Source organism: Mus musculus, chromosome 13 (assembly GCF_000001635.26).
Source record: "Mus musculus strain C57BL/6J chromosome 13, GRCm38.p6 C57BL/6J".
NCBI classification, from domain to species: Eukaryota; Metazoa; Chordata; class Mammalia; order Rodentia; family Muridae; genus Mus; species Mus musculus.
Window position 1 is genome coordinate 19,774,423 of NC_000079.6, and position 17,870 is coordinate 19,792,292.

The 17,870-nt window shown below is 41.1% G+C and overlaps 1 protein-coding gene across 9 annotated transcripts in view; it reads right to left on the bottom strand.

Moving 5' to 3' along the window:
- The window catches only part of Gpr141 (G protein-coupled receptor 141), a 74,657-nt gene that overhangs the window by 24,743 nt on the left and 32,044 nt on the right, over nucleotides 1-17,870 (bottom strand). For 5 of the 9 annotated variants that reach the window (XM_006516704.3, XM_011244316.2, XM_011244313.2 and 2 more), the window contains one exon: nucleotides 5,033-5,139. The exons of the other annotated variants lie outside the window; for them this stretch is intronic. The gene's annotated coding sequence lies outside the window, so the exon portion shown is untranslated. The remainder of the gene's footprint in view (nucleotides 1-5,032; nucleotides 5,140-17,870) is intronic. 9 annotated transcript variants of the gene reach the window in all.

Below are 17,870 nucleotides of genomic sequence, written 5' to 3' on the forward strand. Positions count from 1 at the left end.
TCAATGGCTATAAAAAAGAAATCTCCTCTTGAACAGCTTCCAGTGAAATGAGACCTGGAGCCTATATAACCAAAGACCACTCACTCCAGTGCAAAAACTAAACAACGGAAATAACAGAAAAATGTGAAAGGGGAATGGAGACGTGGGGCTGGGAGGACTGGACTGGGTATAAATAATGGTAGGAGATGAATGTAAGCAGAATGAATAATTACATACACATATAAAATACTTAAACAGTACATTAATTTATTTTTTTTTTCCAATGCAGGCAGAGAAAGTCTGGTTTAAAGTCTCACTTCTCTCTTGAGAGGCTAAATGTCTTCCTTCCTTCCTTCCTTCCTTCCTTCCTTCCTTCCTTCCTTCCTTCCCTCCCTCCCTCCCTCCCTTCCCTCCCTCCCTCCCTCCCCCTCCCTCCCTCCCTCCCTCCCTCCCTCCCTCCCTCCCTCCCTCCCTCTCTCACGCTCTCTCTTTCTCTCTCTCTCTCTCTCTCACCTTCTGGTTACCTAGAAGGGAAGTGGCCCAAGTCTCTGTGCAGTCCTCCCAGGGAAGGGGAAGGGGAAGACTGCCTGGCTGCTCTTCCTTATTGAGACACCTTATTAAGATGCCTTGTGCATTTTGATTGTCCCCCCTCCACCCCACCCTGTCCTTTTGCTTCAAAGAAATCTATCCAGGGATTGTGATTTGCTCTTTAAAAAAAGAAAAAAAGAAAAAAAGACTGCAAAGTGCTGTGCCTAAAATTCCTGAGGGATTCAAAACTGTCTAGCCTTTTTGTCACCCTTACTGCTGAGTTCTTTTCCATTTTTTATTAGATATTTTCTTCATTTACATTTCAAATGCTATCCTGAAAGTCCCCTATACCCTCCCCCCGCCCGCCCTGCTCCAAAACCCACCCACTCCCTCTTCCTGGCCCTGGCATTCCCCTGTACTGGGGCATATAATCTTCACAAGACCAAGGGCCTCTCTTCCCAATGATGGCCGACTAGGCCATCTTCTGCTACATATGCAGCTAGAGGCACGAGCTCTGGGAGTACTGGTTAGTTCATATTGTTGTTCCTCCTCTAGGGTTGCAGAACCCTTTAGCTCCTTGGGTACTTTCTCTAGCTCCTCCATTGGGGGCCCTGTGTTCCATCCAATAAGTGACTGTGAGCATCCGCTTCTGTTTTTGCCAGGCACTGAAAGAGCCTCACAAGAGATAGCTATATCAGGGTCCTGTTAGCAAAATCTTGCTGGCATACGCAATAGTGTCTGGGTCTGGTGGCAGTCTATGGAATCAATCCCCAGGTGCATCAGTCTCTGGATGGTCCATCCTTCCATCTCAGCTCCAAACTTTGTCTCTGTAACTCCCTCCATGGGAGGGAGTTCCCCATTTTGTTCCCCATTCTAAGAATTATCCATACTTTGGTCTTTCTTCTTCTTGAGTTTCACGTGTTTTGCAAATTGTATCTTGGGTATTCTAAGTTTCTGGGCTAATATCCACTTATCAGTGAGTACATATTGTGCGAGTTCCTTTGTGTTTGGGTTACCTCACTCAGGATGATGCCCTCCAGGTCCATCCATTTGCCTAGGAATTTCATAAATTCATTTTTTAATAGCTGAGTAGTATTCCATTGTGTAAATGTACCACATTTTCTGTATCCATTCCTCTGTTGAGGGGCATCTGGGTTCTTTCCAGCATCTGGCTATTATAAATAAGGCTGCTATGAACATAGTGGAGCATGTGTCCTTCTTACCAGTTGGGGCATCTTCTGGATATATGCCCAGAAGAGGTATTGCTGGATCTTCCGGTAGTACTATGTCCAATTCTCTGAGGAACCGCCAAACTGATTTCCAGAGTGGTTGTACAAGCTTGCAATCCCACCAACAATGGAGGAGTGTTCCTCTTTCTCCACATCCTCGCCAGCATCTGCTGTCACCTGAATTTTTGATCTTAGCCATTCTGACTGGAGTGAAGTGGAATCTCAGGGTTGTTTTGATTTGCATTTCCCTGATGATTAAGGATGCTGAACATTTTTTCAGGTGTTTCTCAGCCATTCGGTATTCCTCAGGTGAGAATTCTTTGTTCAGCTCTGAGCCCCATTTTTTAATGGGGTTATTTGATTTTCTGGAGTCCACTTTCTTGAGTTCTTTATATATATTGGATATTAGTCCCCTATCTGACTTAGGATAGGTAAAGATCCTTTCCCAATCTGTTGGTGGCCTTTTTGTCTTATTGACGGTGTCTTTTTGCCTTACAGAAGCTTTGCAGTTTTATGAGGTCCCATTTGTCGATTCTCAATCTTACAGCACAAGCCATTGCTGTTCTATTCAGGAATTTTCCCCCTGTGCCCATATCCTCGAGGCTTTTCCCCACTCTCTCCTCTATAAGTTTCAGTGTCTCTGGTTTTATGTGGAGCTCCTTGGTCCACTTAGATTTGACCTTATTACAAGGAGATAGGAATGGATCAATTCGCATGCTTCTACATAACTGCCGGTTGAGGTAGCACCATTTGTTGAAAATGCTGTCTTTTTCCCACTGAATGGTTTTAGCTCCTTTGTCAAAGATCAAGTGACCATAGGTGTGTGGGTTCATTTCTGGGTCTTCAATCCTATTCCATTGATCAACCTGTCTGTCACTGTACCAGTATCATGCAGTTTTTATCACAATTGCTCTGTAGTACACTGCTGAGTTCTTCTAACTCCACAGAGAAGCATAGTGCTAGGCAAGCATGCTTATGTGACCAGTTAGGGGAGGGGAGGTCAGACCTACACACAACATGACCCAGTCATTCCCTTTTCTCCATGATTCACTTTCCAAGGTTTAAACCTACTGCTTTAAAAAAAATCATGATTTTAATTGCCTGCATTTCTGTGCCATGAAATTTCTTGTCGCCTTCCCTCATAGGACATGATTAGTCCATCCCTTGATTCAGTGTGTCCATGTCTTTGTTCAGTGTTTCCTTGCCATGATGCGACACTCCCTATACTGACGAGAAGTCTCTAGTTATCAGAACTGCTCTTCAAGTGTCATGGTGGTTTTCTTTCTCATAATCCTTGTTTTACTTAATAACAGGAACAAAGCACTAGCTGCCAATCACAGAAAGCCAAAGAGAAGTTGTAATGTATTTTCTTTGAATAAAAAATGACAATTACTGACCTAAAGATAGGAAAGATATTATAGAAAACTGCTAAAAATCAATGGTGAGAAAGGATTTTGTATCTACGACCTTGAAAAGGGAAGAAGTATGGTAATTTTGCTGCCGTAGTCAAAATGTAGAAGTTATAGCTACAGAGCATGGTAAGTGTGAGGCTTTGAAGGAGAAGCCATGAAGCAGGAGTGTCTGGAACTGCCTGCAGATTCTGCTACCCAGTGGGGTCAGAGTGTATCTTCAAGGATGAGATGAGCTGGTGTAGTCAGCAATGCTAGTGACTTGAAGCACCAAGACATCATAAAGCAAGAACCAGAAGAGAGTAGGTAAGGCTGTTTTCATGAGCTCATTCCACCCCACTCTAGGCCTGGTTCACCTATAGCACTGTATGTAGCAGACTCTCTTTCATTCTTCACCACCATGTAACCTGTGTTACTATCCACCTGCTCATCTGCCCTGAAGTCAGCTTTATTTCCTCCTGACCACTGCCATGGTTTCTTGGTTGTTGTTGTTGTTCCTTTACTTTGTTCTGCTCTGCTCTTCCCTCCCATTCCCTCCCATTCCCTCCCTCCCACTTCCCTTCCCTCCCACTTCCCTTCCCCCTTCCCCCTTCCCCCTTCCCCCTTCCCCCTTCCCCCTTCCCCCTTCCCCCTTCCCCCTTCTCCCTTCCTTTCCCTTCCCCCTTCTCCCTTCCCTTCCCTTCCCTTCCCTTCCCTTCCCTTCCCTTCCCTTCCCTTCCCTTCCCTTCCCTTCCCTTTTCTTTCCTCAGTGATTTTGTCTTTTAATCTTATTGTAAGAAGAGCAACTAAAAGAAACTAAGGAAATTTTCCTTCAGCAAATGTTTTATACTATTCAGTCTATTTCTCAGTATCTTTTATGCATCTGGGTTATTTATGACCTATTGTATTTCAGTTTTCAACATCGATGTTTCTAAGATGCTGAGCCATGAAGTGTCCACACCTTTAAATGGTAGATGGCACAGTGTTTCATAGAGTTGCTGCCTCCAGGGTTGATCAGCCAAGTGCTCACTGGTGGCATGTGTCTAAAGGTCACCATAAAAATCTTGGCAAACATTTTTGTGAATTAAGTTTTGTTCATGTTTTACATCATTTCTAGATGACATTTCATTAGCCATATTATGGGTAAATATTTATGAATATAGATTTATAGGACAAAACTGATTTAATTTGAAACATAATAAATATGACTGGAGGTCAAAATCTATTCTTATCTTTCTAATGTAAGCCTTTCCTAGTGAGTCAACTCTAAGCTTCATCTTTACTTGCTTTTCTTGTGGTTGTGTTTCTGAAATACGCAAGATGAAGCTTTGAGAAATGCTGTCATCATGCCATGAGCCACACACTAGCTTGCAGTTCTCTGTGAGCTAATCCACCTGGAAGGGAACTCCCCCCCCCCCAGCCTCCCCCCCCCCCCCCCCCGCCTCCCCCACAGTGGTTCTGCAGGCTCCTCTTGTTTTCATTCCCCTTCCTCACCAAGCAGAGCCCTGGAGAAATCAGTGATTTCCATCTTGATAATGAACATAATCTGCCAAGCAGTTCAGCTACCGCAGTGGCATCAAAGCCATAGAGTATCAACAGCAGCAGGAGACAGCAGAAACTGTCGGAATATGTGGCTGGGTCTGTTTTCCTGGATGGTTTCATCAGATGAATATTGAATTTTAGCTTTTGCTTTACAGCACTTAGTTTATGTTCTGCCAGTAAAGCTTGAATTTTAAAATAAAAATTGAAAATGTGAAGCCTTATTTATGAAGGAAATAGGTGTTTCTTTCGGAGAATGAGTTAACATCTATGGTTGGAAAGTGCCATAATTCTAAAGTGATTTTGATCTGCCAGAGCTCCCCTCTAACCTGTGATCCATAGTCCAGGGTGTCTATGAACTATACTCACGTTCCATCTTCAGGTGCTTCTGGGGTTCTTCTTTCTCACCAATACTGAGCATGTTTGCTCTGATTACAGCTATCTGGGGTTCCAAGTTGTGAGTCCCTCTCCCAATTCTGGCACCAAATAAAGATTATATATACATTAGTTATTATGCTCCCAAGGATTCTGAAATATGAGTACTTGTTACTCAGATGTTGAAAGAAGAGATATAAGGCTGTGGAAATTAGCAGGTCTCTTTCATCCCCTCAGCTAACTACCAACACTAATTAGGCTCTCAGAGCCATATCATGGGGGACTGGATCACAGACCTCTACTGCAACATCATGCTCTCCCTGGCTGGGAATTCTAGAGAACCAGCTAGTCCCTGTCTTTCCTCTGCTTATATCTCCATGACCAGTTGCTAAGATTCTTGAGGGCAATTCATTTGCATATGAAACAGAAGACTTAGAGAGATCATTTAAATGGGCCTACTCAGTTCTCTAAGACTGATAAATGCTGGAAAAGAAGCTCATCCTGTCGCAATGCCAGGGAGGCAACACTGTATTCTAAACTTAATTACCAAATTTTAATTTGTCCCTGAAAAAAAAATCCCAAGCTCTTCTAAAATATCTTTTTAACTCTTCTGAACCTTATATCTTTCACCTTTGAAATGGAAAATCATGCTGAGAATTTCTTAGGGTGGGGACTGTTCACATTCTCTGCCCCAGATGACTACACCCAAGGCATAGAACACCTAGCCATCAAAGGGCACCTGGCGTGGCATTTGTAAGTGCTTTCTGTCCTGTCTCGAGCAAAGCCCAGGAGAGTAGCCAGTTGTGGTCCTCTTCTCAAAGGTCTTGAAGTGCCAGACTTGAGTCATACTGTGCCTTTCCTCTGACTGTTTTCTGCGTAGCTCCAGGTTCTTCTCCCACCTCCTTCTGCATCCCAAGCCTTCCTGAAGGCCACCCAACTCTCCTCACTCCACACTCCCTTCTCATACAGCACAGCTGTAGTAACAGTTAGATATGCCTTAATGAATACTGATCTCCACAAGAGCATCCTCTCCTCAGATTCTTGCTGTTACCAGGCTCTGCTGTTCTTTAGGGTGTGGATGCATTTTCTGCACTTCATGCTGGTCTCCATCCTTCTTTGACTTAGACCTAAAGAGCTTCTGTAACATTGGAAATCTACCTTTCACTTTTATCCCCTCAACTTTTAGTCCCAAAATTTTATTCACCATCTCATTCATCATCTGATAGAAAATTTTTTTCACAAAAGTCCCCACTGGAAGGTGTGGTGCAAATTGCCTCAGTGCCCCATCTAATCTTCAGGTTCTCTATCTGGCTTGCTTTCAGCTATCCCTGTGCTGCACACTCTCTCTCAGCATGGCTGCAGTGGTCGACCTCTGACTTCTCTAAGATGGAACATTTAATCCCTTCCTGGAAAACTGACGCATGATTCACAGATGCCGAGGAAAGGATGACTGTCGCTATTGTGAGGATGGGAATGTGGCTGCTAGAAATCTTTAGGTCATTTCTACAAAATGCTAAAACCTATTTTTCTATTGTGAAACAGGGTGAAATTTATGTTAAAGTTAGGGTGATTTTTAGAAAGTGCCAATCCTGGAGGAAGGAAGAAGAAAGACAGCCATCCAAACCTCAACTGAGATTTTCTTGGCAAATTTGTGCATAGAAAATGCACTGCTGAGTGAAAGACCTATATAACAAAAACTTCAAGAATTTGAAGAAATGAGTTGGAGAAATATTAGAAGTCAGAAAGATCACCTATGCTTCTATCAGAAGCAATCTATGATTCAGTGCAATCCTCATAAAAAACACAATTCTTTACAGACCTTGAAGGACAATACTCAGCTTCAAGTGAATAAACAAAAAGCCCAGGACAGCTAAAAGAATCCTGTCCAATAAAAGAACTTCTGAAGGTATCACCATCCCTGATTTCAGGCTGTACTACTGAACCATAAAAAAATAAAATAAAGTATGATATTAGCATAAAACAGACATGTTGATCAATAGAATTGAATCAAAGGCACAGACATAAATCCACACATGCATGGACACCTGATTTTTTATAAAGAAACCTGAAATACAAAATGGAAAAAAAGAAACCATCTTCAACAAATGGTACTGTCTCACTGGATGTCTACATATAGAAAAATGCAGAAATGCAGATGGATCTGTGTCACCCTGAAAAACACTCAAGTCCAAGTGGATGAGAGACACCAACATAAAATCAGATACACTGAACATAATAGAAGAGAAAGTGGACAACTGCCATGAAAACAGGGGACAACTTCCTGAACAGAACAATAGCTCAGGCACTAAGAACAACAATCAATAAATGGGACTTCATGAAACTGAAAAGCCTCATAAGACATAGGACAAAACAGCAGCTACAGAATAGGAAAAGATTTTTCACCAATTTTCATATCTGACAGAGGGCTAATTTTCAAAATATCTAATGAACTAAAAAAAATCATTAAGCCAAGTAGTCCAACTAAAAATGGGGTACTGATGTAAATAGAATTCTCAATAGGCTTAAAAACACATAAAGAAATGTTCAACATCTTTAGCCATCAGGGAAATGCAAATCAAAAAGAATCTGAGAGCCCATATTACACCTATCAGAATAGCTAAGATCAAAAATACAAGTGACAGTTCATTCTAGGAAGGTTGTGGAACAAGGAGAAACATCCACCATTGCTGGTGGGAGTGAAAACTTGTACAGCACCCTAGAAATCACTATGGAAGTTCCTCAAAAATTTTGGGGATACTTATATCTCAACACCCAGCTATACCACTCCTAGCCACATGCCTAAAGGACCATCCATCGTACCACAAGGACACTCGCTCAATTCTGCTCATAATAGGATGTGGAAACAACCAACGAATTGGGAAAGAAAATGTGGTACATTTACACAATGGATTATTACTCTGTATTTTAAAAGAAATATGACATCATGAAATTTGCAGGCAAATAGTTAGAACTAGAAAAATTTTTCCTGAGTTAACCCCAACCATGAAAAACAAACATTTTATGTACTCACTCATAAGTAGCTATTAGCTGTTAAGTAAATGATAATCATGCTACGATCCACAGACCGAGAGAGAGGCTAAGGAACAAGCAGAGTTCTACGGGGAACACGTTGATCTCCCCGAGAAGGGGAAGTAGAATAGAAACAGGTGAACTGGGGTGAGTGGGAATGATGGAAATGGGATTAGGTTCAGAGGAAGTAATGGAGGAAGAGAGTATGGGAAGAAAAGTGGAATCAAAAGGCATTTGGGGGCCAATGTGGATACCAAGTACAGTAATAACTCCCTGGAATCTACAAGAGTGACTCTAGTCAGGACTCTTGGGAAGATGTGAAGCCTGAACAAGCTAGCTTCAGTAACCAGGAAAGGCTTTCAGCCATGGGACTACGACACCAACCCGGCCATAAAACTTTCAACCTACAATCTGTCCTGTTGGCAATATGTGCTAGGTAGGAAGGGTGATTCAGAACTTGTGGGCATTAACCAGCAATGACTGATCTAATGTGTGGCCCATATCACCAGAGGGAGTTCATGCCCAACACTCCCTGGATGACCAGGAACCAAAGAATAGATAGCCTAGAGACCTAGAGTTGCCAACATGATTGGCAAAAATAAAAAGTAAAAAAATAAAATCAAAGGAATGGTTGCTACAACTGCTCTGATATATTTACAGATTAGTCCCTGCTCTAATTGTCCAGTTGTCATCAAAGAAGCTGATGGAAGTGAAGAGCCACAGTCAAGCATTAGGTGGAGAGAGAACCCAGGTTGAAGATTTCTATCAGGTCCCTCTCAGAGTTCAGGGAACCTAACCAGAGAGGGAGGAACTATGGGAGTCAGAGGGGTCAAGAACATGAGGAGAACATGGTGCTTTTCTTCCTACTGGGTTGCCTCACCCAGCCTTGATGTTAGGGTTTTGCCTAGTTTTATTGTATCTTCTTGTGCCATGTGCAGTCAATGTCCCCAAGAGACCTACTCTTTTCTAAGGGTATATGGGATAGTGTACCTGGAAAAGAAGGGAGGTGGGAGGAGAGGGAACTGGGAGGAGCAGAGGTAAGGGAATCTATGGTTGAGATATATTGAATAAGAGAATAACACATACAGATTAAAAAGGGAAAAAATGCATTTCTAGACTGGCAGGCAACAAGATGGTCAATCCTAAATTCTACGTGTTAACAGAGATCTGGGTTTTTACAGTTCTATTTTGGTCTATTTCTTAGTCCACACTGGGTGCCTCCTTAAACTCAAATAACATAACTGTTCTGTGATTGAACCAGTTGCCAAGCAACCAACAACCTCCACCCCACTTCTGCTTCTGAAACAACTGAACAACCCAGATCTTTATGGACATTTCAAAAAATAAATCAGGTATACTTTGTATCATATCCTTTTCAGATTACAAAAGAAAATCAAGATCTACCAATGAAACATGTACAAACAAGAAAGCTATTCTTTAAGCCTCCAAACAGCCCCTTCCATTAAACTGATGACTGGCCGAGAGTTGGCCTGGATTTGTTTTGAATAGGCTGCTTGGTCACCAGTGATATCCCCAATCAATTAAACGTATCTTGAATTGCTGTTTTACTGTCTTCATATCACTGAATATAATGTTCAACTGTAAATGTTTTTTTATTTCTTCATATATTGATTGACCATTTTTCTTATTATATTAGAATCTCCATTTGTATAGTCACCATGATCATTTAGCTCATATGGTGCTGAATACACAGAAAAATCTGCATACTTTTGTGAGCTATTTGCTTAGTTTATGGTTTTATTCTTATCACTTTTACTATTTCTATGCTTTTGAATGATGCAAACTTTTCATATAATTTGTTCACTTCAGCCTAGAGATGAAGGAATACTTTGCCAGATGTTGAGACCAGAGTATCAATTACCAGTTATCTTTATTATAAATTCTCTTTCTGAACATCATGAAAAACTTGCATTTAATTTAAAATGCACCTGTTTACCCAAGAGGTGTGTAAAGATTGCTGTGATGGATAACATTGGCAAGCTGACAGTATCTAGGATTGTGTAAGAGACAGGTCCTTTAGGCATGCCTGGGAGAAAGTGGCTAGATTATGTAACTGAGATGGAAAGAACACTTTCCTTTAGATGGCACCATCCTATGGTCTGGGGTTCCAGATGAGGTCACCTGTAAAGAGCAGACTGAGCATCCATGTCCTTTGATCCCTGTTTCCTGACTGTGAACAAAATGTGATCAGTTGCCTCATGGTCTCTGTCAAGCCTTTCTTGTCATGACAGAAAACCCCCCAAACTGTGAATCAAAACATACCCTTCCTTCTTAAGGGTACATCTTCTCTCTTTCTTACCTTTGTTGAGTATTTTGTCCTCATCCCTGTTAAGTTAATTAATTGCATGGAAATAAACTAAGGATCCAAGGTAAAATGCAGTCAAATTCCTCAAGAAATTCCACAAAGAAAACGGACTATGTGAGGGGGGAAAGGAGATAAAAGAAGACTGTGCCATTAAAGCATAGGTGGGAACATAGTGGAGGAAAACAACACAACCAGACTGTGCTTAAATAGAATAGAGGAGCAGAAAGGATCGGATGATCAGAGAGTGGGTGAAAAAAAGAATGTGGACAAGTGTCAGGACACAAAGACAAACGCCAGCTCTGGAACGATTGCTAATGGTCAGATGCTCTTCTCTGGAGTGATCTGAAAAGCAGCAGGCAGCAAACTCACAATCTCTGCAGACTTTAACAACCTGGCTCCAGTTTTTCAGAGATATCCTCAACAGCCCTAACTGCCAGTAAGATGTATGATCAGTTCTCTTTTTAGTTCAGCGTTGGGCTCCATAGCTTGAAGTGAAAGAAAACAGATTTCTCTTCTGTGCATTTGACACAAGTTATTTTTTTTCTTATGATGACTCATCTATATCCACTAGTCTTCTGCCCTTTTAGAGCATACATAAGGAATTACATACACCTTCCGGTCCCCACCAGCACCGGGGTAGTTAGGGCGCGGAGTCTGCAGACACCTGCAAGGTACCCACAGGACCCTCCATGGGATCTTAAGACCTCTGGTGAGTGGAACACAGCTGTTGCTCCAATCACATCTCACGGGACCTGAGACTGCATTAATTAGGGAAGCAGAAAACCCGGCCTGATCAGGGGCCAAGTCCCTTCCAGGCCCTGCCAGCACCAGGGTAGCTTGGGCGCAGATTCTGCAGACACCTGCAAGGTACACACAGGACCCTCCATGGGATCTTTAGACCTCTGTGAGTGGATCACAACTTCTGCCAGGAGGCAGGTTTGAACACCAGATATCTGGGCACCTTCCCTGCAAGAAGAGAGCTTTCCTGCAGAGAGTACTCTGAACACTGAAACTCAGGAGAGAGCTAGTCTCCCAGGTCTGCTGACAGAGGCTAACATAATCACCTGAAGAACAAGCTCTAACCAGAGACAACTACAACAACTAACTCTGGAGATTATAAGATGGCGAAAGGCAAACTTAAGAATCTTACTAACAGAAACCAAGACCACTCACCATCATCAGAACTCAGCACTCCCACCCCACCCAGTCCTGGGCACCCCAACACACCCGAAAAGATAGTCCCTGATTTAAACACATATCTCATGATGATGGTAGAGGACATCAAGGAGGACTTTAATAACTCACTTAAAGAAATACAGGAGAACACTGCTGAACAGGTAGAAGACCTTAAAGAGGAAGCACAAAAATCCCTTAAAGAATTGCAGGAAAACATGACCAAACAGGTTATGGAATTGAATAAAACCATCCAAGACCAAAAAGGGAAGTAGACACAATAAAGAAAACACAAAGTGAGGCAATGCTGGAGATAGAAAACCTAGGAAAGAAATCTGGAACCATAGATGCAAGTATCAGCAACAGAACACAAGAGATGGAAGAGAGAATCTCAGGTGCAGAAGATTCCATAGAGAACATTGGCACGACAATCAAAGAAAATACAAAATGCAAAAAAGATCCTAACTCAAAACATCCACGAAATCCAGGACAAAATGAGAAGACCAAACCTACAGATAATAGGAGTAGATGAGAATGAAGATTTTCAACTTAAAGGGCCAGCAAATATCTTCAACAAAATTATAGAAGAAAACTTCCCAAAACTAAAGAAAGAGATGCCCATGAACATACAAGAAGCCCTCAGAACTCCAAATAGACTGGACCAGAAAAGAAATTACTCCCGACACATAATAATCATAACAACAAATGCACTAAATAAAGATAGAATATTAAAAGCAGTAAGGGGAAAAGGTCAAGTAACATATAAAGGCAGGCCTATTAGAATTACACCAGACTTTTCACCAGACAATGAAAGCCAGAAGATCCTGGACAGATGTTATACAGACCCTAAGAGAACACAAATTCCAGCCCAGGCTACTATACCCAGTCAAACTCTCAATTACCATAGATGGAGAAACAAAAGTATTACATGACACAACCAAATTCACACATTATCTTTCTATGAATCCAGCCCTTCAAAGGATAATAATAGAAAAAAAAAACAATACAAGGACAGAAACCATGCCCTAGAAGAAGCAAGAAAGTAATACCTCAACAAACCAAAAAGAAGACAGCCACAAGAACAGAATGCCAACTCTAAAAACAAAAATAATAGGAAGCAACAATTACTTTTCCTTAATATCTCTTAAAGTCAATGGACTCAATTCCCCAATAAAAAGACATAGACTAACAGAATGGCTACACAAACAGAACCCAACATTCTGCTGCTTACAGGAAACCCATCTCAGGGAAAAAAGACAGACACTACCTCAGAGTGAAAGGCTGGAAAACAGTTTTCCAAGCAAATGGTCTGAAGAAACAAGCTGGAGTAGCCATTCTAATATCGAATAAAATCAACTTCCATCCCAAAGTTATCAAAAAAGACAAGGAGGGACACTACATACTCATCAAAGGTAAAATCCTTCAAGAGGAACTCTCAATTCTGAATATCTATGCTCCAAATGCAAGGGCAGCCACATTCATTAAAGAAACTTTAGTAAAGCTCAAAGCACACATTGCACCTCACACAATAATAGTGGGAGACTTCAACACACCACTTTCATCAATGGACAGATCGTGGAAACAGAAACTAAACAGCCACACACTGAAACTAACAGAAGTGATGAAACAAATGGATTTAACAGATATCTACAGAACATTTTATCCTAAAACAAAAGGATATACCTTCTTCTCAGCACCTCACGGGACCTTCTCCAAAATTGACCATATAATTGGTCACAAAACAGGCCTCAACAGATACAAAAATATTGAAATTGTCCCATGCATCCTATCAGACCACCATGGCCTAAGGCTGATCTTCAATAACAACATAAATAATGGAAAGCCAACATTCACGTGGAAAATGAACAGCACTCTTCTCAATGATACCTTGGTCAAGGAAGGAATAAAGAAAGAAATTAAAGACTTTTTAGAGTTTAATGAAAATGAAGCCACAACATACCCAAACTTATAGGACACTATGAAAGCATTTCTAAGAGGGAAACTCATAGCTCTGAGTGCCTCCAAAAAGAAACTAGAGAGAGCACACACTAGCAGCTTGACAACACACCTAAAAGTTCTAGAAAAAAAGGAAGCAAATTCACCCAACAGGAATAGATGGCAGGAAATGATTAAACCTCAGGGGTGAAATCAACCAAGTGGAAACAAGAAGAACTATTCAAAGAATCAACCAAACGAAGAGCTGGTTCTTTGAGAAAATCAACAAGATAGATAAAGCCTTAGGCAGACTCACTAGAGGGCACAGGGACAGGATCCTAATTAACAAAGTCAGAAATGAAAGGGGAGACATAACAACAGATCCTGAAGAAATCCAAAACACCATCAGATCCTTCAACAAAAGGCTGTACTCAGGGGCTGGAGAGATGGCTCAGCAGTTAAGAGCACTGACTGCTCTTCCGAAAAGCAGAAGAGGTCGTGAGTTCAAATCCCAGCAACCACATGGTGGCTCACAACCATCCTTAATGAGATCTGATGCCCTCTTCTGGTGTGTCTGAAGACAGCTACAGTGTACTTAGATATATAATAAATAAATATTTTTTTAAAAGGCTATACTCAACAAAACTGGAAAACCTGGATGAAATGGACAAATTTCTAGACAGATACCATGTACCAAAGTTAAACCAGGATCAAGTTAACAATCTAAACGATCCCATATCCCCTAAAGAAATAGAAGCAGTCATTAATAGTCTCCCAGCCAAAAAAAGCCCAGGACCAGATGGGTTTAGTGCAAAGTTCTATCAGACCTTCAAAGAAGATCTAATCCAGTTCTGCACAAACTATTCCACAAAATAGAAGTAGAAGGTACTCTACCCAACTCATTCTATGAAGCCACAATTACTCTGATATCTAAACCACAGAAAGATCCAACAAAGATAGAAAACTTCACACTAATTTCCCTTATGAATATGATGCAAAAATACTCAATAAAATTCTTGCTAACCGAATCCAAGAACACATTAAAACAATCATCCATCCTGACCAAGTAGGTTTTATTTCAGGGAAGCAGGGATGGTTTAATATATGAAAATCCATCAACGTAATCCATTATATAAACAAACTCAAAGACAAAAACCACCTGATCATCTCGTTAGATGCTGAGAAAGCATTTGACAAAATCCAACACCTATTCATGATAAAAGCGTTGGAAAGATCAGGAATTCAAGGCCCATACCTAAACATGATAAAAGTAATCTACAGCAAACCAGTAGCCAACATCAAAGTAAATGGTGAGAAGCTGGAAGCAATCCCACTAAAATCAGGGACTAGACAAGGCTGCCCACTTTCTCCCTACCTATAGCCAGAGCAATTCGACAACAAAAGGAGATCAAGGGGATACAAATTGGAAAAAAAGAAGTCAAAATATCACTTTTTGCAGATGATATGATAGTATATATAAGTGACCCTAAAAATTCCACCAGAGAACTCCTAAGCCTGATAAACAGCTTCAATGAAGTAGCTGGATATAAAATTAACTCAAACAAGTCAATCGCCTTTCTGTACACAAAGGATAAACAGGCTGAGAAAGAAATTAGGGAAACAACACCCTTCTCAATAGTCACAAATAATATAAAATACCTTGGCGTGACTCTAACTAAGGAAGTGAAAGATCTGTATGATAAGAACTTCAAGTCTCTGAAGAAAGAAATTAAAGAAATTCTCAGAAGATGGAAAGATCTCCCTTGCTCATGGATCGGCAGGATCAATATAGTAAAAATGGCTATCTTGCCAAAAGCAATCTACAGATTCAATGCAATCCCCATCAAAATTCCAACTCAATTCTTCAACGAATTAGAAAGAGCAATCTGCCAATTCATCTGGAATAACAAAAAACCTAGGATAGCAAAAACTCTTCTCAAGGATAAAAGAACCTCTGGTGGAATCACCATGCCTGACCTAAAGCTTTACTACAGAGCAATTTTGATAACAACGGCATGGTACTGGTATAGTGACAGACAAGTAGACCAATGGAATAGAATTGAAGACCCAGAAATGAACCCACACACCTATGGTCACTTGATCTTTGACAAGGGAGCTAAAACCATCCAGTGGAAGAAAGACAGCATTTTCAACAAATGGTGCTGGCACAACTGGTGGTTATCATGTAGAAGCATGCGAATTGATCCATTCCTATCTCCTTGTAATAAGGTCAAATCTAAGTGGACCAAGGAGCTCCACATAAAACCAGAGACAGTGAAACTTATAGAGGAGAAAGTGAGGAAAAGCCTTGAAGATATTGGCACAGGGGGAAAATTCCTGAATAGAACAGCAAAGCCTCGTGCTGTAAGATGGAGAATTGACAAATGGGACCTCATGAAACTGCAAAGCTTCTGTAAGGCAAAAGACACCGTCAATAAGACAAAAAGGCCACCAACAGATTGGGAAAGGATCTTTACCTATCCTAAGTCAGATAGGGGACTAATATCCAATATATATAAAGAACTCATGAAGGTGGGCTCCAGGAAATCAAATAACCCCATTAAAAAATGGGGCTCAGAGCTAAACAAAGAATTCTCACCTGAGGAATACCGAATGGCTGAGAAACACCTGAAAAAATGTTCAGCATCCTTAATCATCAGGGAAATGCAATTCAAAACAACCCTGAGATTCCATCTCACACCAGTCAGAATGGCTAAGATCAAATATTCAGGTGACAGCAGATGCTGGCAAGGATGTGGAGAAAGAGGAACTCTCCTCCATTGTTGGTGGGATTGCAAGCTTGTACAACCACTCTGGAAATCATTCTGGCGGTTCCTCAGAAAATTTTACATGGTACTACCGGAGGATCCCACAATACCTCTCCTGGGCATATATCCAGAAGATGTTCCAACTAGTAAGAAAGAAACATGCTCCACTATCTTCATAGCAGCCTAATTTATAATAGCCAGAACCTGGATAAAACCCAGATGCCTCTCAACAGAGGAATGGATACAAAAAATGTGGTACATTTACACAATGGAGTACTACTCAGCTATTAAAAAAATGAATTTATGAAATTCCTAGGCAAATGGTTGGACCTGGAGGGCATTATCCTGAGTGAGGTAACCTAATCACCAAAGAACTCAAATGATATGTACTCACTGATAAGTGGATAGTAGCCCAGAAACTTAGAATACCCAAGATATGTTACAATTTACAAAACACATGAAACTCAAGAAGAATGAAGAACAAAGTGTGGACACTGCCCCTTCTTAGAATTGGGAAGAAAACACCCAAGGAAGGAGTTACAGAGACAAAGTTTGGAGCTGAGACAAAAGGATGGAACATCTAGAGACTGCCATATCCAGGGATCCATCCCATAATCAGCCTCCAAACGCTGACACCATTGCATACACTAGCAAGATTTTGCTGAAAGGACCCTGATATAGCTGTCTCTTGTGAGACTACGTCAGGGCCAACACGTAAACACGTAAGTGGATGCTCACAGTCAGCTATTGGATGGATCACAGGGCCCCCAATGGAGGAGCTAGAGAAAGTACCCAAGTAGCTAAAGGGATCTGCAACCCTATAGGTGGAACAACTTTATGAACCAACCAGTACCCCAGAGCTCTTGACTCTAGCTGCATATATATTAAAAGATGGCCTAGTCGGCCATCACTGGAAAGAGAGGCCCATTGGACTTGCAAACTTTATGTGCCCCAGTACAGGGGAACGCCAGAACGAAAAAGTGGGAGAGGGTGGGTAGGGGAGATGGGGGGAAGGGTATGGGGGACTTTTGGGATAGCATTGGAAATGTAAATGAGGAAAATACCTAATCAAAATATATAAAAAAGAAATTACATACATATAAAACTTATTCAAATATTCATAATGAATTGGACTATCTGACATCAGATGTGTCCTTGGTTTTGTACACAGCCTCTCTTAGTATCTATGATGGATAATGAAAACACACTGGCTACAGAGCTTCTCATGTACTTTACATCAATCTGGTCCCTACTAAGTACTCATAGGACCCTTAGATCCCCACACCAGGCATTTTCTCCCTAGGATATAAATAAAAGTTCTTTCCTCAGACACTGAAAATAAAGAATTTGGGTTGGAAACTTAATTAAACACTCAGCCATCATCTGTCCTCTATGAAAACAAAGCAGAAATAAGTGTATACATTGAAACTTCATTTTTAAATAGAAACTTCTGAGAAGAAACCATACACACTGAGGATTCTTTACCATGTACTGACTTCTTGAACAAACAAGACTAATGCACCCAAGGATACACAAGTTACCACTTTCAGCCAATGAGAAATGATACTGTTGTCTATACTTTCCTGATTTTCTCTTCTTC